This window comes from Sus scrofa, chromosome 18 (assembly GCF_054392235.1).
Source record: "Sus scrofa isolate SSC_HxYL_T2T_F1_AM1 chromosome 18, Sscrofa_HxYL_maternal_Yorkshire_Landrace_v2.0, whole genome shotgun sequence".
NCBI lineage: Eukaryota > Metazoa > Chordata > Mammalia > Artiodactyla > Suidae > Sus > Sus scrofa.
The window spans coordinates 40419408-40443011 of record NC_139400.1 but is presented as its reverse complement, the minus strand read 5'-3'; the positions used below and the strand labels follow the sequence as shown (position 1 = coordinate 40443011).

The 23604-nt window shown below is 33.9% G+C and overlaps 1 protein-coding gene across 41 annotated transcripts in view; it reads left to right on the top strand.

Moving 5' to 3' along the window:
* The window catches only part of FOXP2 (forkhead box P2), a 549648-nt gene that overhangs the window by 343974 nt on the left and 182070 nt on the right, over nt 1-23604 (top strand).

Below are 23604 nucleotides of genomic sequence, written 5' to 3'. Positions count from 1 at the left end.
CCTAGCCTGGAAATCTCCATATGCCTTGGGTGCAGCACTAAAAAGCAAAAAAAAAAAAAAAAAAAAAAAAAAAAAAAAGATTCAGGAGGAATTCAAGGGAATCTGTGATTGACTGGGTGAGTAATTAATTACTTTGGTCATAGGAATGCTGACACTATCAAGAACGAATGACTGGGTCTGGTTTATCTCCTTTACTTTCCCTGAAATAGGTGAAACTGAACTCGGGTCACTGATTGGTCAGAGTTTGTACCGCATTTGAGGAACCTTGTGCTCTCTCTTTGTAGTTCTTTCTGGAGAGTTACTCCTTGCATCCAGACTCCATTCAGGAAAGTTCTGCTGGTGCAACCAAGGGGAGTACAGTGTGGGTAGCAGTGACAGCTCTGGATCCTCCTCTGTCTATATGCCTTTTTGTGATCTTCCGTCTGTCTCCTCTTTTCTCTGTAAATGAACCCACACATCACTGTTCGGGATGTGATATGTCGATGACTTGGCTATGTTCCCCCCTCTTCATTTACACATTAAGCTATAATTTGTAAAAACATGTGCTTTAGTAGCACATCATGTAATAATGGAGGATGAATATACTTAGATCTTTATGTCAGTGTTTAGAAATTTTCTTATGGGGAGTTTATTTTTTCTCATTATAAGCAAACAAACCAAGTCCCAAAAATAATGGTTAACAAAGTCCTGCTGTTTTAAACTGTAAATGGTGACCAATTTAAAATGTATTTTCATATATTTATGAAGGCCTTATTTTTTCTAAGTAAAGCAGAATAGGAAAGTGGACACTAATTTCATTTTTTTTTTTTCTTTTGTAAACATGTACTTTTTTCCTTCCCCACACAGCTCTCTGGTAGTGTTCCCTCCACCTCCATCAGTGGTGGTCTTTAAGATTGTAATAGGATTCTGTGAAAATAGACTTTTTTGTAAAAGTAGGCTATTTGTAAAGGTCTGAGCTCTGGACATCATTGTAAACACTACTTAAAAAGGATTCTTGTGGACTCAAGTTTACAGTGTATGCCAGTAGATTTTCTCAGAAAAATATCATGGAAAACCTAAGGGGTTTTTTTACAGCTGAAAATTAAGCCTTTTTTTTGCCCCACAATGGAGAAGTTATGGCTAGTAAGCATTCGTATACATGAAAACACAATTTTGGATGTATGAATAAAGAAATTAAAAGTAGTGTGATTCTCTTTTCCGTACTCTTGAGATATGATGAACAGTAAATTAATTATAATTTTTTAAAAGTGAGAGATATATAAATAAGATTTTTTAAAGTTATCGACTTATGATTTAGCCAGAAACAAACCTATACAGTAAATTTTTCTTAGAATATCCAAAATAAAAATTTTACACAACTGCCCTACTATAGGAAACCACAGTAATTCGCTAATTGTTAACTAATGAGTCACCTAATAGTTTGTCTTCATTCACTGCTAGAGCTTCTAGCTGACTGGTGGCATTTTGCTTGTTTGTCAAGCCATGGTGTCCTGATCATTCTGAATATTGCTAAGTGCTCCCATTTACCCTCCATTATTTCATATTCATATTGGAACCAGATGTGCTTCTTTCTTTAGTATTTGCTGTAGAAATTATTTCCTTTTCTTAAACTTTGGGCTTAAGTGAGCAGTTAAATAATAAAGACACTTTTGAGAGAAGCTTGGTCACTTTAACACCAGGTTGCATGTTTTAAACTTTAACTTCCTTAAACTTAATGCAAGAGAACTGGAAAAGATTGGTAACCAAAAAAAAGGGTTAGTTTCTGTAATTTTTATCATTGCCTGTCTCAAAGTGATATACATCATTTGAATTCTTGCCAAGGCTGTTTTCTTTCCTTTCCTCATTCTACTCTTTTTCATCCTGATTATCATCTTATGACTTTTATTGACTTTTTACTTTATTCCTGGCCATGTTCCTAGGTATTTTTCGTGTATTTTCTCATTGAATCCCCACAATAACCCTGGAGGTTAAGTGTAGGTACATTTCCTAATTTGTAGATGAGGAAATTAGGACAGTGAGTGATTAGGTAATCTTCCTAAGTGGTAAGAAAATACCACGATTTTAAGTGATAAAACAGAGATTCAGATCTAGGTATTTTGGCCTCAAAACCTGCATTCTTAATTGCTATATCCTTTGTCTCCTATGTGTTTGCTACATATCTATCTACCTATATACATTTATTTTCTAAGGTTTTAATGTGTATATGTATAAATAATTATATGTATATACTCCTTGGCAGTACTTGGAAACATGTTGAATGATCTTTTTGGTGTTAGGGGTCATAGTTCCACCAGTGAGAAACTGTTCCAAAGGGTTGACAGTGATCTTTACAGAATCATTGCAGACATTAGTCAATCTCCAGGTAAATACTATGGGGTGATATAACCTTCACTCTTAGTATTTTCTAGCTCTGGATAATGATTGTGGTTGAAAATTAAGTCAATCTAATAATAAGAACTTAAATTTCAGCAAGAGCGTTTGGTGTTTTCTGGATGACTATGTGGTGTCAGAAACAACCTTTGATCATAAAGTAATTTTCTTGCCTTGTATGAAGATATGTTGATATAGATTATTTTAATTCAGTAACAAGTTTGAAATAGGACACTAACCTTAGTCATTATACAGATAGAAAATTACAGTCACCTCACGTTTTGTTCGGGGTTTTATACATAAGCTTGCCACCACCACTCCTCATACATGTAATTTAAATACACATTATTTTTTTAAGTTACTTTAGAAAAAAATGCAGATAAATATTAATTGTATTTTTATGTATGTTTCAATAGTTCAACGAATATTTAAATCTATATTTATAACCTAACCAGGACTGAGGAATATTGATAGTATCTACTCCTTTATAGCCGATTTAACTGTAATAAACCTTTGGGACACAATAAACAATCAGAGTATAGCAGCTGTATGCATCAATGCAGAATAACAAAGACAAGCTGAGAAATATACCCCAAAATGTGACAGATTAAAATACCTCTGCCAGAAGAGTGGGCCAAGTTAAAACTTCCCACTCAGAACAAGCATCTTCCTAAAGAATCAGGAGTGAGAAAAGATGTGACATTAATGTACCCTTCATTACTATTCTCTCCTGCCTTTCTGCAATTAGAATCCTGCTTCTCTGCTTTTATTAAAGCCAGGTTCAAGTCCTCTTCCAGAAATTCCCAAGAGTACCTGACTCCTCATCAGGTCAACTTATATTAGGACTGTCCTCTGCTGTTCATCTCAGCTAAAAATTGTGTATATCAATATGTTTAGAAGTTATAACCTCTTAGGTAGGGGGCTCGGGATGTAGCCTGGTTATCCACCTTATCTGAGAAGTTTCCTTCCTTTGCTTGTTTGATATCTAATCATGAAAATGTTCCAGACCTGCTCTGAAAGACGAGTCACTCCAGCTTAGGTTCTGATTTTAACCTAATCACCATTGATTGCTCTCCTTTTTAGATACATATATTACCCCCAGCTGGCAGAGTCCCAGAACTACATGCAAGTACTCCAGAAATTAAATCCCATTAGTACTCAATATAACAGGAGGATTAAGAGGGAGGGATTGTCTCAAATTTCCTACTTGTTGTGCTACTATTTATGCATTGCGATATGCATGCTTGAACTAGTGATTGAGGGGAAAATAATTCTAATAGGAATTGGCAGTTAGCCCAGAAGTCCTACTCCGTGCTTATGTTAACATGTGAATCTTTTCCATGTTATGGAGGCTAATAAAAATTGGAATTAGAATTTATTTTTGCAAAATTATAAAGGTGTATTCTTTCTTTTCTTTTTCAAATGTAAAGGTAGCAGTTTACTCAGGTCAAGCTTTGGTTTTCTACTGAAGGCAATTGGAGATTATAGGAAATGTATAGGATATCAATCACTCCCCCCATTTTTTTCTGATCTGATCCCTCCTGGCTTGGCATTCAAAATGCAGGTTATTTAATATGTTTTGGAAAATATAATCATAAGAATGAGAAAAAAGTATGTTTTGATCATGATCAAATAGAGGAACATACCAAAATTCTGAGAGCTTTGTTTCTTTCTCCCTCCTTTCCATCTTTAGTAAAATCATGTTGCTTTTTTGTTTTCCTTTATATCTGCTCTTACCTTTCTATATGGAAGAAGTGCATATAAATCTAAATATTTTGTTCTTTGTCTATACTGCACTGTACAATTAAGTTGGTACATTAAGTTAAAGCATCAGTTTATGAAAGAAGAGTCAAAAAGGAAGAAGAAGGAAAATGGCTTAGTTGACTGTTGATCAGTAGACAATAATAGGCAAACCAAAGTAGACATCGCTTTAGTGTTTTTTCTCGCAGGTAGTATTTGTAAACTTTATGAGAGAAGAGAACACTAACAGTTCTAGACTGAAAATGCTTGTCAAAAGCTTTCCCCCCAACGTTTCTCCCTTCCCATGATTTTGTGAAATCTGCTGTGTTATATATTTCCGTAGATAGAACCCTGAGATCTCGGAAATCTTGAGGCTATAAATTGCCTTCCATAGAGTAGATGAAAACTTTGTATGTTACTGAGCAAGGTCTCACTGTTTGACGTGCATAGAAGCCAATACTATGGGACTAGCTTTTGGGAGAAGAAAAGTTTTATTGTGAGGTCTACCAGCAAGGAGACTGGAGGCAGGGCTTAAATCTGCCTTCTCCGTGCAGGGTTCGGGGTGAAATTAAGGGATTAGGGGAATTTCAAATTTGGCTGATGGACTAGTCTCAAATCAGTCCATAGATGGTAATTTAGCTGCTCTGATATCTGGTAGTCACATTTTCTTTATGAAAGGACCTCTTGCTGTGTGAAGGGCTCTGATGGTGACATTTCTGATGTTTGGGTTCCACAGACTGAGGATTTTAGTTTGGGGTCATCCTGGGGACCATTTTGCACATGCTCAGTGCTGTCTCTGAAATAACTCAAGATTTGACTAATTAAAAATCTGTTTTAAGGAAGTGAAACTAGTTTAAATTGGCCAATGTTTTACATGATGTTTCTGGTATTACATAATCTTCTTCCTTAAATTGTTTTCATTTTTTTTCTTACCTATCCTTTAAATATATCCCTATCAGTTAGGCTTGCTTAAAATCTTGTATTTCTTTCTCATTTAATCCTGTCTCCTTATGGAAACATTACCTGGCTAAATTTTCTATCAAGATATCAGTACTTCCACTCTTTCTTCTTTTCTGTTTTCACTGCTACTCACTTCATTCATTCAAATATGGGTTATTGTACAGCTGATTTCCTTCTTTCCAACTTTTTATTGGCTCCTACTTTGCAGTCTTGCAAATCTCCTGTATCATCTGAACTGTTGCTTTCATAATATTAAGTGCTTTGCTCAAAAATCTCGAAAGCTTCAACGTATTTATAGATTAATACCAAAATTTTTAGCATTAGGTTCAATTCTGTTTGGTATCTCGAAAATAAAATTTACTTTAGGAAATTTGAATGTTAGCCCCAATATGGGATATTTTTGTTTTCATACCTATCCATGTATCTCAAGTTAAGATTTATACTTTCTCTGAGTCCTGACCATTTCATCTAGTTGACATTCTTCCCTTTCCTTGATAAAGCTTCTCCTGTATTTAATATTGTTACTATTCATTTGGTACATAATGATCCTGCCTTTAAAAAAACCATTAATATTTACATATTTTGCCTCCTTAACAAAGTATATAGCCTCTTTAACATCAAAGACCATGTCTGGAGAATGCTTAACATTTGCTGGACACATACTAGTTGTTCAATAAGTACTTTCTAAGTGAATGGACAAGTGAATCATTAGAATTATAATAAATGGGACATTTTAATGTAATTAAATTAGTTGTGCATTTTAAAACACAATAAATCAGCCCTGGAACATCCTCTCCATATTATAATTAAAGTTGAATTTACTGGTCTACTTCTTCTAGTACTATATATAAGACATGAGAGCATCTTAAATTCCTACTCAATTAAGCTTTAAGTGTATCTTTAAGTTAAAGATATAAATCACATGGGAATAAAAAACTATCTTTCTTAAAATTATATGAAGTCCATATTATTTATAATATTTCATAACTCTTGGGCAACAGTTTTTGTTGTAGAAGGAAATACCTTCATTTTCAAAACTACCTCTTAAAGTAATTTGGGGAATTCCTGTCATGGCACAGCAGAAATAAATCCAACTAGGAACCATGAGGTTGCAGGTTCGATCCCTGGCCTCACTCAGTGGGTTAAGGATCCGGCGTTGCCTTGAGCTATGGTGTATGTAGGTCACAGATGCAGCTCAAATCTGGCGTTTCTGTGGCTGTGGTGTAGGCCAGCAGCTACAGGTCCTATTAGACCCCTAGCCTGGGAACCTCCATATGCTGCGGGTGCGGCCCTAAAAAAAAAAAGCAAAAAAAAAAAAAAAAAAAAAAGGTAATTTTGATAAAACCTTACCAAAGGTGCTGATTTAGATCTTTATGATTACAGTGACATCATTTAAGAGTAAATTAGAATGCTTTGACAATCTCATTATACTCTGCTAACATCATCAAAAATCCAGAGAAGTCGTGTATTTGTATTTATTTTGACTTTTTGAAATTTTATTTAGTATCTTGCAAACTCAGGTTGTACTATAAAAGAGGAGGGTAAACACAGTCATTTTAATGATTTAATGCATTAATGATAATGGTATTATTAATTTTGAAATATAATTCAGTGGTTCAGTAACTGATATATTCTGTATAAAAGGGCTCACTAACAGGGTTTACTAGGAAGGAATCAAAATCTTTTGGATGTCAGGATACTCTGATGTGTACAAACAACTGTTTAAAATATAGCAACTTTTAAAACATTTTTTTGTAGTAATAATAGTGAAATTTGTTATTGACATTTTGGGAAGTAAAATGGTGACTTAATGTAAAATTGATGTAGAATGTTTTTATCTTTTAATGTTAATTTTTGCTAAGAAATCATATCCCAAACTGCATCTTATAAATCCTTACTACTGTTGTTATTAACCAGTAGCCACTCATACATGATAATGTTTTGTGTCTTCAGAAAGTATCATTTAGAGAACACTATTTACATCAATAGAGAAATAGTGAAAATCATGATGCATTCTACATTGCGAGGAGGTTGGCTATACAGAATGCATTCTAGGTTATTGTTTAATTATGCAGAATTTTCCATTTGCTTTTTAATGGGTATTAGTTGCAATATTACCAAAAATAAGATATTACATTGTTTGAATTTAAATAATTAGCTATTTTTTATGAAGAGAAATAAGTAATTTTTGCTTGGAAAAATTTTCTTTAAAAATAAATGAATTTATTCACAATTGAGAATTATGTATTATTATTAATGCGATTAGTGATAAACTTTAAATATACTCTAAAATGTCATTATTTTACCCCAAATTCTCAGTTGAAAAACTTTGAAATGAAACCATTACTTCTCTTGAAAATATTTTACAACTGTCTCAATTGATCTCTTTTAAAAATCAACATCAGATTTTTCTAAAATATGCTTTAAATTTGCATTATTTATTTAAAAAACACTGAAGCCTTACATATGGTTTTAAATAACCCATATCAATCTAACTTTCAATTTGAATAATTGCAAACACAAAACTTATTTTTATAGTTTATAGACTTCTGTGGTAGAATTTGAAATACTAAAATTATTCAGTATGAATAGAGTTTGAGAAATGTCATATTTTATAGTCTTATTAGTCTTAAATTTCTCTTAAAGTAAAAGCACTTGTCTTAAATTTTCAAGAATAGTTTTAAAAAGTCAATAGGTGGAAATATAAATATATTTATGAATATTTAGGCAAACATGTAATCTGAATACTTAGTAAAGCATTCCAGGGTAAATGTTTAAGTATGTGCACTCTGACACCGCTGAAAATTAAGATTAAATTCACAGTTTACAAGAACACGCAAGGATGTATAGTGATACCAATAAATTGCCCAAGGCCACAGAGCGAATAAGTGATGGAGCTGTAATACAAACCCTGATGGTAAAACTTCAGAGCCTATAATCTTCCCCATTACGCTGAACTGCCCAAAGCTCAGTTTACCTAATCTGCAAAATGGGCTTGATAATACTACAACAGCAATTTCTACTGCTGCTGCTCATGGGATTACAATGCAGATCCAACAATCAAGACATATTTTGAACGAAGCCAATGTAAATTAACACTTAGAGAGGATGTCAGCAGAGGGAGGTAAGAGAGTTTGTCCTGAAGGAGACAAGCTGCTTAACTTTCTGTCATTCTACTCTAGTAAAAAGTAAGGCATATAAAATAGAATGGCTGTCCTGTGTACAAATGTACTTCTTTAAAACTCAGATTTTTTGGAGTTCCCATTGTGGCTCAGGGGGTTAAGGGCCCAACTAGTATCCATGAGGATGCAAATTCAATCCCTGGCCTCATTCAGTGGGTTAAGGACCCTGTTTACGGCAGTGCTGTGACGTATTTCGCAGGTGCAGCTCAAATCTGTATGATTGGGCTGTGGCTCTGATTTGACCCCTAGACTGGAAACTTCCTTGTGTCTAGGGTGTGGCCCTAAAAAAACAAAACAACAACAAAACAAAAACCTATCTTAAAACTTGGATTTTTTGTAGATTAGTGATTTGCAGAGACCACAGGTTTGGGACTAGGTATACACCTCATACAGATTTTAACTTTTAACTTAAAAGAATTTTTTTTTTTTTTTTTTTTTGCCTTTGTAGAGCTGCACCCAGGACATATGGAGGTTCCCAGGCTAGGGGTCAAATCGGAGTTGTAGCCACTGGTCTATGCCACAGCCACATCAATGCAAGATCTGAGCCACATCTGCGACCTACACCACAGCTCAGGGCTACGCTGGACCTGGATCCTTAACCCACTGAGTGAGGCCAGGGATCGAACCGGCATCCTCATGGATACTAGTCCAGAATTGTTTCCACTGAGCCACTATGGGAACTCCTGGAGCAATAATCTTTAGGCTTAGTTTTGCTATCTTGACAAGCCACATTTTTCAGTTAGAAAATGGCTATAGTTATATTAAAAGTTAAGGAAATGTAATCAAACAAAAACCTTCACCTCAACTTATTAACTTAATTATAAATTTGGAAAGTGAAGTTTAAGCTCTATCCCTGGTCTAACTTTCAATGAAATTAAGAGGATGCATTTTAGAAACTAAGGATTCCTTAAATCATCAGCATTTAAATTCTATGTGTTCATTGAAATCTCTTTAACAACTACTTTCTAACTTCTGAAATTATATTACTAAAAAGCTTCTAGAAGGCCCAATATATCTCCTGTTAATGAACTCACAAACCTGGAGGCCTAAGAAAACAATACTGTGAAATATGAACACTTTTGAAGGGTTGATAGAAAAAAAAATAATGAAAGCCACTGTGTGCTAAGATTTTATTAGGTTACTCCACCTGCAAAAACAGATGCTGTATCTGTTTCAAATCATTTTGTCAGTGATATTTTAGGCACTTTCTAAGTGATAATCAATCTTGATTTTAGAAGTTGGAAACTTTGAAAGCTTTAAAGATATCTCTGCGATACACAGCTATTATCACACTACATTTAAGTGCATCTTCTCCTTTCAATTAAGATTAAAGTTTTGATGGAAAAAGCAATTACTTAACCATTTAATTTTTTTTTCAAAGTAACGGAAGGGTGATGACATTCACACCAATTTATAAAAATTGTTTTTCAGAAAACAGACTATAATGCTGGCTATTTATTTAAAATCAGTTGAAAATTAAACAATAAGTATTTGATTCCAGCTTAGAAATAGTCTCCTATCTACACGAATAGGTGAGTTAGCCAGGGTAGTGCAAAATTTGTCTTTACGTATTTATAATTTGATTCTTTAATTCCATAGTTTCACTGTTTCTACTCCTTTTCTTATAATCTTCCCTACTTTCCTACCTGTAAGGCTTTCTATTCTTCCTCCTTTTGGAGAGTCAGAAGCCACTAGATTGAATCAGGAGTGACGGTGGTGGTGGGAAACGGTGGTTGCTCTTTTCACCTGTGTCAAGTCCAGAGACAGACATAGGTAATACAGCTTCAGTTCTAACTGGGAGTTGATTATGGGGTGGGGGTGAAAGAAGAAAAGTGGATTTACCAAGGGAAACTGAGAAATCGTATGACCACAGATTGTGACCTTTTAAACTGGATCTGTGCCTCCCTACTCTGGATGCTTTCTGTGCCAGGGAGAGACTTTAGGTCAGTTTGACCTTTCCTCCCTCCCTCCCTCCTCCCCTTCCTTCCTTCCTCCCTCCTTTCTTTTCCCTCCTTCTCTCCCTCTCTTTCTTTCTTTCCTTTCTTTCTTTCAATAAAGTTTTTAAAAGTCAGCTTTTCTGACATGAAGGTGCCAGTAGAAGAAATTATTCAGTAGAATCAGAGATTTATTATTTTTCTTTGATTCGCAGATATTTATTCTATAATCTGCTGGTCACCAGTTCTTTCTATGATGGCAAAATAGGAATTTTTAAATTAACATAATTCTAAAATATCATAATTATTTTCAAAGAATTTGGGACAGATTTTGATTATTAAAAATTTAAGGTGTCAGTACATACATATTTTTAATCAATCTGAAGTTGCAGTAACTAAGTCAACTCTAAGTGGCATTTTGTCTAGAGGAATATAAAGCAGCATTACACACACACACACACACACACGCAAATCAAAGAATTGAATATTTAGAGTGTTCATAACATAATTTGAAAAGAAATTGCCTTGAAATTACCTCTAAGTTGTAATCCAGTACCACTACAATTTTACATGCTTCAAGTTCAAACTATGATACTACTGAAGCAATATTTCTTTTTTTAAATCCTTTGACAGCATCTTAGAAAACTGTGCAATATGTATTGAAAACTAAAGTACTTTGGATCAGATTTTCTCAGACCACTAGTAATTACTAAAAAGAAAATGATAATAAAATCCACTTTTTACAAACTATGAGAAGCTGCAAAACACAGTGAAAGATATCTTTGTTCCTTAGCTGGAATTACTTATATGAAATTAATAATATGGCAAATTCTAGAATATTTAAAAAAAATTGAAACTAACCTCATATTCACTGTTAAAAAAGGCTGAAATGTATATACAACAACCCAGTGGTAAAAATTGGGCACACATTTCCATATCTCTCTGAAACATTAATGTCTGAAATGATATTTAGCTTGTCTTTCACCTGTGTCATAAAACAAAGGCCCTGTCAATTCTGTTCGTTCTTTAGTTTTCATTGCTTATATTTTGAAACATTCACTCTCATTCTATCATGACAGGTGGCATGGTTTTAGAATAACACACTAACATTCTCTGTTCTCATGAAGTTCTTTGTGAAAGTAGCATTACAGGTACCATCAGCCACAGTGATCTCATCACAACTCCAGAGAGGTCATAAAAGTTTTCATTTCTTGCTTTACCCCTTATCACATATATGAACTGTAAAGTCTAACAAGCCTGGAGCTTTTATGAATACTTGATCAAAGTTAAAACTTGATGTGCATTCGAGTGTACTGGGGGTCTCTTGGTCAGTATGTGGGTCCAGAGACTCACATATCCCCTGCAGCCCTTGAATCATAGGCTGTTGCAAGATATGCTTCATGGCAAGGTCCTACAGAAAATACCAGTAGGTATAGTATTTTCATTAAAACAATGTTCCTCCTAAAAGCTAATGTTTTCAGTAGGACTTCAAATATTATAGTAACTGCTATAATTGCATTTTTCTCAGCTAAAATTTTTTTTTTTCTAAGCACAAACTTTCACCAGCTTTGACACATTTTTAAAATTTTCTGTATAGTGATTAGTTTTAACTTAATTGAACAATCAGTTATCTGGGACTTGGGGAGAGGTGCTGTATTTATTAGGTAATAAATACTCTTTTTGTTTTGCAGTTGAAGTAGACTTTTAACCAAAACCTATTTCTTCATCTCATTAAACACCACAGAACAGGTTTAGAAACTCTCTGTATGACCAAACCTCATGTGTTATTCTGGCAGGACACTTCCTTTATTTTAAAAGTGTGTTAATAGGATTGAATACCAAAAATGATGACCTCACTTCCAAAATAAATAATCATTTATTAATATATTTTTTAAATCTGTTCACAGTCATCTCGCTATAATATGGTTGTACCCTTATCAATAGTTATTTTTAATTAAAATAATTATGGTGTTTTTATAGTCACAAAAGGAAAATGTTAACTTGTTTATCGTAGAGAAATAAATGTGACAGCATCTACTACTGCTAACATAATGCTGAGTATTAGTTTGCTGTGGGGGAGAATAACATTTGCACGTCTCAATTGATGTCTTTTGGTTTTTAAGAAATTACACACAAAAAAACGGAAATTTAATTGTTAAACTTTTTTTTTTTTTTGGTCTTTTTTTTGACTTTTTGCTTTTTCTAGGGCCGCTTTCCTGTGGCATATGGAGGTTCCCAGGCTAGGGGTCTAATTGGAGCTGCAGCCACTGGCCCATGCCAGAGCCACTGCAACATGGGATAGGAGCCACAACGTACGGAGCAACACGGGATACGAGCCCTACACTGCAACGTACGGAGCAACGCTGGATCGTTAATCCACTGAGCAAGGCCAGGGATCGAACCCGAACCTCATGGTTCCTAGTCGGATTCATTAACCACTGCGCCACGATGGGAACTCCAAGTTAGACTTTTAAGGATGAGATTTTCAAAGTAGAAGTATAATGTGCCAGCCCAATGCTTTACATATGCACTTACTGAGCACGCTGTCATTTCTATCTCATTAACAGAAGGTAGCATACTTACATGTAAGAGTAGCAAAGAGGCAGAGAGAGAAAAATAGTTAATATTTCAGAAACTTTGCTCTTACACACTGATTTTCAAAATATAATGATCAGAAGTTACTAATTAATTTAGAAGCATAGAATTGAGTTTTAGTGTGTAAGAAAGTGTACAATTTACTGTACATTGGACTTGTTCCTACGTACAACTTCAGCAAATGCATAAAATGCTCATTCAAGGACCTGAAGTTACTAAAAGTACAAGAAATGTATAATTCAACAATCTGCTTCTTGTGCTGTTACTTATATGTTTGCAGTTTGACTATTCACATAGTATATAATATTAATCTAAATTTTACACTTCGTGAAGAATTCAAAATATGTTACAAAGTCTTTTAATCTGTAATAATATCCAGTTCAGCTCAGTGGCCTCCTTAAATATACATTCATTTTATTTTCTAATTGCACTTGTGTATACAAATCCATGAATGTGCTATGGGTGATACAAAGTTGTATAAAATAACATAATGGTATTGACTTCAAGAAGTTTATAATACATTTCAGAATGTACAAAAGAAATGTCTGGTGACAATGATGTAAACTGGAATAGTTACATCCTCCCAGTAGCAAAATATTACTAAAGGCATAATAGCAAAATTTGAATGTTACTGAATTACTTGTGTGCTCAATAAGAACTTAAACTTTTCCTGTTGTGTTTGCCTTTTTTTCTAAGACTAGAAAAAGTTCTTTTAAAAATGTTTAAGAATGATTACTGGTATTTAACAAATACAAAGTAGTAGCTTTTAAAAGCTCCAGTTGCATGCATGGTTAGCTAGTAGTAACAAAAGGAGTAAGTTTACATACATGTGTAACTGGGTCACCTTGCTGTACAGTAGAAAATTGACAGAACACTGTAAACCAATATAATGGAAAAAATCATTATAAAAATATATACATATATATTTTACTGAAGATGATAGGCCTTAGATTGTTATTCTCTAGAAATTATAGAACAATAATATGGTGTTCAAATAACATTTATATTCATTATCTCATATTATCTTCAGAATGATCTTTTAAATAGAATGTGGACAATATTATTATTTACACTTACAGATAATGAAATTGAGGTTTAAAAAGTTCAGCATTGGACCCTAAAGGCCCGCAGAGATTAGAGAGCTACAGATTGGCTTGCCCTTGGTCTGTGGTTCCACACGTCTGGTGGTTTATTCTGTAAAACATCTGCTATTGTCAATGTAAGACCCGTTGAAATATTTTGCTTTCTAGAATTATTAGCTATAATTATTGATTATGTCTCAGAATCCATTGTGAAATTTTTATAGAGATTTTCTTTTTTCTTTTTTTCTTTTTGAATTTGGCTTCATTTGCTAGTTTTGCTTTTCATGACAGGGAAAAGAATCTACAAATGTAATTTATGTTTATTAATTTTTTAAAAGCCATAAGGAAGTGCACAGGTGTCATTTACCATGTTTGGATTCCATCCTTAGATGAGCTACATAATGGTTTAGGACTTAATTCATTTAAAATCTTTGTACCTCTTGTTCAGATCACGTCAATGTTTATTACTGATCTCAGGCACTGGGGTTGCAAAGGATTATTCATTCCTTGATCATACTATTATATGAGTAGAATGATATTATAAGTTAAATATATTTAGAAAAATAATTACAGTAGTGTGGTTAAGTGAAACACAAGCAGTGGAACATAGCAACGGAAAACAGTGAATTCTGAGGGCCACTCGAGGTCAGATTGAGGAGCCTCACTGGAAAAAGTACTAAGTAACTGAGAGTAGAACAGTAACAGTCACGAGATCCTGTCGTGGCTCAGTGGTTAAAGAATCCAACTAGGAGCCATGAAGTTGCGGGTTTGATCCCTGGCCTCGCTCAGTGGGTTAAGGATCTGGCGTTGCTGTGTGACCTGTGATGTGGGTTGCAGATGAGGCTCGGATCTGGCTTTGCTGTGGCTGTGTTGTAGGCCAGCGGCTCCAATTAGACCCCTAGCCTGGGAACCTCCATATGCCGTGGGTGTGGCCCTCAAAAGACAAAAGACCAAAAAAAAAGAGTAACAGTCAGTTTGCCGGGTTTAGCATGGTATTAATTGTCATAAGCCGAAAATGATCTTGATGGATCTGATACCTAATATCAGAAAAAATTATTTTTATATCAAAGGACACCCTTTAGTAAATACTCTACATTTTAACTAGTTAGAAATTATAAGCTTTTCAGCATTCTCTCATTTAATTTTATAGGTATACTTTGCAAATAAATTATCTTGGCTCATATATCAAGATGATCTTTTGTTAGGTGGGTGATTGGTTTGTTTGTTTGTTTTTTTGCTATGGAGGTTCCCGGGCTAGGGGGTCTAATCGGAGCTGTAGCCGCTGGCCTATGCCACGGCCATAGCCACAGCAATGCAGGATCTGAGCTGCTTCTGCGACCTTTACCACAGCTCACAACAACGCTGCATCCTTAACCCACTAAGTGAGGCCAGGAATCGAACCCACAACCTCATGGTTCCTAGTCGGATTCATTTCCGCTGTGCCAGGATGGGAACTCCTAATTTTTTGTTTGTTCGTTTTTCATTTCTTTATCCTGATTAGGCAGCTCTCAGGAGGATGTTGTCTCTCACAGTCAGGTTGCTTGCTACAGCCTATGGATCTACACTTAACTGATAACCTAGAATGACTTTCAAAGTATGAGTTCTCGACCAGCTACCACAGTGTCACCTGGGACCTCGTAAGAGGTGCTCATGCTTCGGCCCCTCCCCAGACCTACTAAAACAGAAACTCCTGAAATGGAGCTCAGCAGTTAGTCTACAGATAAATCCAATCTAATACACGCTCAAGTTTGAGAACCACTGGCCTAGAGGAAATGCACTGGTTGTTCTTATAGAGTCATAAGATCCAGCTCACTGTGGTTCACTATCTATCAAAGCTTGTCTGGAGGTAATTGTGGAAGATTGCTTGCAGGGTGCACATTCCATCCATTCCTTTAGATCCTCTAAAATTTAACCCTGACTGGGCAGACCCGTTGATAGCCTCATAGCTATACCATCATCACATTGGCTCCATAGAAAATGGCTTAATACTAGCAACCTATATTTAAAAACATTATAATTTTAAGCCTATTTTGCTTCTTTATTTAACCTAAGAATGTCGTAGTAACTTCTCCAGGGTTTACTATCTAAGGACCCATGGGGGAAAATTATAACTCAGATTTCACTGTTAGGAATAGTTCTGTTTATGCGCAGCTTATTCTCTTTCATCTTACACAATGAACCTTGTAATTTGATTATAAGTCTGTCTTCACATGAGCTTCAGAAATTGTAGCATTCAATCTATGGCTAACTCAGCAAATACATTACACTTGAAGATGTGCCTGTTTCATCTTATATGTCAAAACTTTCTTGTTTTTTTTTCCTCTTTCATATTCTTACTTTATGCAGTATAATAGCCATGTTGACTCCTCTTTTAAAAACAAGTTGAAATATTGTTTAAATAATAAACATGCAAATAACATTAAAATTATATGCTTATAGAAAATGGTGAATTATATGATTTTGCCAAGAACTAGAAGTGTTTGAAAAAGACCAATGCAGTTTGTAATGGGTAAAGTAGAATTAAGAATGTAGAGGTCCATGGAGTTCCTGTCGTGGCTCAGTGGTTAACAAATCTGACTAGGAACCCTGAGGTTACGTGTTCAATCCCTGGCCTCGCTCAGTGGGTTAAGGATCTGGCGTTGCCGTGAGCCGTGGTGTAGGTCACATATGCGGCTCAGATCCCTTGTTGCTGTGGCTCTAGCGTAGGCCATTGGCGACAGCTCCAATTAGACCCCTACCCTGGGAACCTCTACATGCCGTGGTGCAGCCCTAGAAAAGACAAAAGACAAAAAAAAAAAAAAAAAAAAAAAAAAAAAAAAGAAGAAGAATGTAGAGGTCTTTAGAGATATCCTAGTCAGCAGAAGAAACTGAAGCTTAGAGTGGTTCATGGATTTGTTGATGGTCGCTGAGGCAAGTTAATGGTGGAATCAAGGGGAAATATTTAGCTCAATTAACCTAGATGTCTAAGTATTCTTTCTATTGTGTTATGAGGCCTGAGGTCTTTACAACTATGTACAATTTTATCTTTACTCTAAAAATATTATATATACATAATATGTATAAATTTATAGTATATGTATCATATCCAATTAGTTTACGTGTTCCTCATTTATATTAGAAACTTAGAGGTACAGAGATTTGAGAGATTAGGTGAAGAAGTGGAGGCCTCCAACACTTCTTGCCCAAAATAATACAGCTGTTTGCTAGCAGAGGCAGGACTGGAATACAGCTGCTCAGACTTGAGGTTGACTTTGTGTTACCATAGAGAAAGCCAGACAAACAAAACACATCTTTTTATATAAAAATTTATTGTAGTATGTGATAGTGCTATTATTGCAGAGCTTCTATAAGCAGGGATAAAGATGAGAAATTGTTAAAAATCATTTAATTGTGCCTATCTTTTCTTGAAGTGTGGCTTGTTCTTTTACCACATTTATCAATCTTTTTACCCATTCAGTTCCATAAATGCATATCGCAACTCACTATAGAGGTAACTGAGTGAGCTGTACAGTGATAAATTTTTCTTGTTAGGAGAAATTACATTCACTAACTTGAGCTACTTCAGCATGAAATTGAAAAAGAATCATTTTGTCTTAATTTACATTCTTGATTCAATGAGAAAAATGTGAATTAACCCACCAGAACTGCAGATGCATTGCCTCAGATACTAAAGGTAAACTAAATTGGTATCATTGGAAGTTCATCAAATTAATTATTCACTCTTCCCCCTCATTTATTGGGGTGGGTTTTTTTCAAGCCAGGCTATCAGAGTTACTAATGCCGAGCCTATACATATTTTCAAATATTCCTTTTGTCCTTTGGTTCCATGTTATTGTTTTTGATACATCTTTATCAATACCCCTCTGCATTTTCCATTTCTCACCTAAGCCGTGCACATCATTTCTTAATCAAAATCACTGGGATAGTGCCTCGGTTCACTAGCCTTAGGAGCTGCTATTTGCCTTGAATAAATTACATGAAAACATGTTGATTGATAGATGTTGCATGTCAGAAAAGAAGATAACTGTATCTTCTTCAGCTTACTGAAAGGTCATGCGCACAGAGTGATAAGAACAGCCATAGACAACTTTGAGATAAAGTGTATCATGAAAAGGTGTGCAATCTTGCACCAGTGATAATGTGGACTTGAGAGGAATTTTCTTTTCAAATACAAATCATATATCAAGTTACATTTAAGTGTTAAAAAAAGAATAAAATATGCTTTATCTCGACTATATTTTCCAGTGTTTCAGTAGTATACAATTTCTGCTTTCTCATGTAGTTGAAACAGTGAAAGTCAGTCATTTTTAATCGATCTTTCCAATTACTTAAAATATTAGTATGGCAAGATTTTGAAAATATCTTTATCATTTTCATAATACACATTTGGGTAACAGTCTTGGAATGAAAGAAATCTACATGTAAGTAAATGTTTCCTATTAATAAACATGGAAATGAGAATTTATAGCCATTTCTTATCTTTAACTTGAATTTCCCACATGTCTAATAGATGCTTTAGGAAAAAAAATCTGTGGATTGAGCCTTAAGTTGTGGTTTCTGTTTTCTTTTGTTTTCCAGGCCGTGAGTATTCTTCTAAATTGGGTTTTAAACAGCCTTCACCTAAACATTTATGTTAAGAACGCAAAACCAAAAGTACTTAAATTCTACATGTGAATATTATGATTTTTTTTTACCGTACAATAGGCTTGAATTATATTTGTGCTACATATTAAGCTTTATGTTTTAAAAACAGATTCCTTTCTTTTATCAATATTCCATATCTTTGTGTTATTTATTCTAGTTTATCTTTGAAAAGTTTGGTTGAACAAGAAATCTGACAGCATTTTAGAACTATAGTTTTTAAAATAGGGTGGAATGTTTTTAGTCACAAAAAGACTGGCCATGTTCTTATCTATCCCAAATTACTTTGTTCTCCAACAGAGCTGCCAAACTGTCAAACTGTCCAGCTTCAGTATATAACAAAGATTCTGTTGTATTGTAAAGATATTCATAACAATTTTTATGGAAGGCTGAAAGTGTATAAGTTCACAGTTGTAGCGATAACATGGCACTCTTCACTGTTTGGCTTGTTTATATTGGCACAGATCCCCAAAGTGGAGACTGACAGAGTCATGCAGAAATCTGGTATTTGAGCTGAAATTTACACACTTTAAGTGATGAACTAAACAGGCTGGTGTTTTCTTTTTCTTACTCAAAAAGTGCAAGGTTACACAATACAGACGGTTTTCATCTTTTCCCATAAATGCACAGATTCCTGGGATATAAATGACTGAATTCATCACCAATTCATCAGGGACGCTGAGCTATGCAGTTCTGTTTACAGTGGCAGAAAGTTAATATAAATTTTCATCAGAAGGGGAAGTTTACACATATGATTCTATTTGTCCTTCATTATTAGCACCTGAGTCTAGGCTAGAACGCATAATTGTCTACAGGCACAGGCCAAATAGATGCAAGGGAAAGGCAAATAAGCACACCAAAAATAATTTTATGGTTGTCTGTTACAATTCTCTCACTGGGATTCTTAATCTAGAAAATCAATAAACAACAGGAGTGAAACTCTTTTCCTCTGCTCAGGCATGGCACAGCAGAAAGTAGCACACAGAAAGACCATTGTGCTTTTTTTGTTTTACTTTATTCTTCCTGTGAAGTTTATTGGATCAGTTTCTACTCAAAGCAAAATGTATCCTGAGTCAGTCTGTTAATTTTATACATTTTTCAGGGTTTTTTTTTTTTTTTTAAGGTGTAAGTAGTCAAGTGGCAGCAAATTTGATATGACAAAATAGTACCTTCATTTTCTAAAATAAGTTTATTTATAAGTTAATAAGTAGGCATCTATTTATCTTAAAGATTTTCCCTCATTTTTATTGTGTTGTTATCTGAATATGTGTGGAAAGTCAGATACTCAGAATAGACACTGCTATCCAAGGATAATAGAGAAGCTACACTGATGGTATAAAGTCAAGACCAGTGATCCTGATTTTAGGGTTATGGGCATAATATTTTCCATAATAGGACTAGATGTCAAAATATTTTAATTAAAACTTATTTTAGGATATCATGCATTCTACATCAAGGATATTTTTCTTATATATAATTTTATATTTATTATGAATTTTAATATAATTTATGTTGTTTGAAATTTGCCTTTTAAATTAATTCACCTTTTACGTACTGATGAAAGTTGGCTACTTTTGTCCTCTAATCTGGCTTCGGTAAAATGTTTCACACTATTTCATTAATTATTGACTTTGCTGTTTTCTGCCCTGTTTGTTCCTTTATAAAATATTGTTACGCTTCTCTGTCTAGTAGACAAATATAAATACATTTTAATTTTATGGGTTGGTGGACATAATTAAGAGTGTCCCTTAAAAAAAAGACAATATGTCTATCCCTAACCAAGGATGAAGACAAATTTAGACTCAATACAGTTTATAGAAATCCAAATTCCAAATGTGATTGCAAGGCAATACATGAAAATAAAATACTGGAAAAGGATTTTGAAAGTGAAAGTATAGTTCTTGCAGAGTATATTTTGATAGTTTTTCACATAGGTTAATTCAAAAGCCACAGCATTCATTTCTTACAGTAATCTATAAAGTCAATTCAATTTCTATATTTTTTCAACTTACTTTTCTTTATCTCATTATCTATACTCTAAATTAGGTATCATATTGATTATTTTGAAGCAGTTATTCAAATTGTTTAATTACTTCTTTCTCTTAAAATTTCCTACTTACCTCGACAATATTTTCAGTTTATTTAAATTTCTTTTTTTTTTTTTTTAATTTTCCCACTGTACAGCAAGGGGGTCAGGTTATCCTTAAAATTTCTCAAAAGAATGTTGACCCATGAAGACAATATGCTGCCTTTTCACCTATGTGCAGTTTATACTTTCAGCAACATGTATAAAATAAAAGGTTGACACGCCACAATTAGCCAATAACAGGAGTAATTTCTGTTCCTTGATGTCAATATTACAAATAGCTCCACTGTGGTTTTACTCACTCTTTAGAGAAAAATCTATTGAAGGTGTATAAAATGTTTGTAATAAATTTCCTCTTATAGTTATGGTTTACCTATGAAAATAGTTGAGAGGGGGCTGCATCAGTATTCACCCAAAAGAGAAAAAGTCACACAGAGAAGGTTGTGTCAACAAGATAAGCATCTGGATGAAAACTAAACAAATTATGCAAATAGACAGATGTTTTCCATATATGTAATATATGGATAAATTTTTCAGGTTTCTTCCAGATGTTTGGAATCATGTGAACATAATCATAACCTCTCTGTGACCCCTTCTTTTCCCTATCAGGTAGACAGATTAAATGACTAGTTTAAAAGCATTTGGTACAGGATAAAAAAAATGTTTAAGACCTCACTCAGCTTTGACATCAGTGCTGCTTGTTTTTTTTTTTTTTTTTTCTCGCTAGAACATCTTGAACTCAAACTGCATCTCGAGACTAGACACTTAGTTTGACTGCTTTCAATTAGAAATTAACTGATTTATTTTAACTATTTAGTTGGTTACTTATCCATTAAAATAATGCCATTAGGATTTCATATACACATATCCTCAAACACAGCTCCTTCTCCATCTTCCTTTGTTCCCTCTCTCTCTTTCTCTCTATCTTTGAATAAAGTCTCATTAATTGATATAATAAATTTCAGATTAATTAAACAAGTTACTAAATCAGTATTATAGAGAGGAAGGATTTAAGGGCTCAAATTGTTTTCAAACACTTGAACTCGTGCAGAACTCATTCTCATATAAATAATGTGCTAATTACAAATTATTCTTTTCTGCTAATTAAGGCAGGTCAGCAGGACTTCTACTTGGCAACACTTAGCTTAAGTGTTCAAGTTGCTATATGTACTTGAAATTAATGAAACTGAATTACCTTTAAAATGTCAGGCTTTTCATTATTTTCTGTGGTTCTTTGTAACTCATTCTTTTCAATTATTTTAATGCAAAAGAGGTTTAATTTTATACACACTTCTAATCTCTCAATTTTTATAAATTATTTTACATTTTTTGGAAATTAAAGAATAGACAAAATACAGGATAATCACTTTTAAATACACATATTTTATGCTGTCTTATTGATTTCAGAACAAGTCCAAAAAGCTCTTAGCAACTTGTTATAACTTCTTTTTAAGGTCTCTGTATCTATCAGTTTTACTGTAGCATAAATGACGAATAGGTATCTAACATGCATGTATAGTTAACCATATATGTTTGGAAGGATTCTGAGGTTTCATCTCTCTTCAGTGGATAAAAATGCTGCTATGGATAAATTACGTCAGTTATGGATAAAGGGAGTGGTTGGGGCAGAGTGACAGTCATGCCAGCCCCAAACTCCATTCTACTTGCTGTTTCCTGAGCATGCATCATAATTCCAGAACGTGTCTTTATATATTCTGTTTGCAACTTATAGTGCTTTGAAATACTCTAAAATCAACAAACCTTTTTCTCTTTGCAACTTCTATTCCCCAATTTTAAAAACTGGAAGAAAAGCTGATGCCATTCAGATTGGTACCTATAAGGGTATGCAGCACTTAATAGATGCTCAATAAATATTTGATTAGTGAATTATTTAATATGTCGACAAGATAATCATAACAGAATTTCTTGATGCATATTGATAGTAAGGAGACATAAACAATGAGAATGAGCGATCTACCAAATAATCAAATCAGCTATCCATATGCATGAACTTTGGCAAGCTTAAACTATCTTGACCTAAGTTTGCTCTCTTTGTTTTTGATATATTTTCTTTCTACTTTGTTTTTTATGGTGTGTGTGTGTAATTCTTGCACCTCCAGAATTTCTTCTATTTTTTTCATAAAATTGAAGCTTTAAATAATCAATAATCACAGTACTATCATATTAATTATATAGGTGCCCTATCATTTAAACTAAAGCAAAACAGAAAATTGGGGAAGAAATCATGTATTAGTAATACCACAATATTAATATTGAAGAACTTAATCATAAATTACCAGATTTTCTTAATCACTACCATGTCACCTCTTTGAATAATTATTTGAGATTTATTTTCGCTTGATACATGCTTGAAACATTCATCTGAAATATCAAAGGATGTTAAGGATATTTTTCCTTTTTTCTTTTGTTTTATACTTGAATAGAGACAGATTTCTCAAAGATGCTTAAATGTCCATACTGATACAAAATATTTCATGTTTACTGCAACCTCATTTAAATGTTTATAATATTGTTTCAAATATTGTAAGAATTCAAAGTTCTTAGGGCTCCAGGACTGGCCACCTTGCATCTAAGAGGTGTTCAGTGATTAACAGTCACTAGGCATTCCTCAACGAATGGATGGATCAATGAATGAATTAGAAACTTTGAGGATATATGTAGTTTATAAACTAAATTCATTGTGGGTTGGTTTGTGTGTGTACCTGTTTTATGAGTATGAAGCTATGTAGAATGTCAGTTTTTTTTTTTAATTAGGCCTTTAAACTGTGAAAAGAAGTGTTATTCAGTGATAAAAGTTTATTTCGTAATGCCATGTTTAACCATCTGTAATAACTACCCATGTCTGGAAATAAATACTGTTGGAGATGTTTAAAACTCAAAGCAACACTATCAGTTGGTTTCATAGAAGGTAATAGATTCTCGTGGAGTGAGATTCTTACTACACCCCTGAAGGAACAAAAACCAAACTTTTGCATCAGTAACTAAAGAGCTAC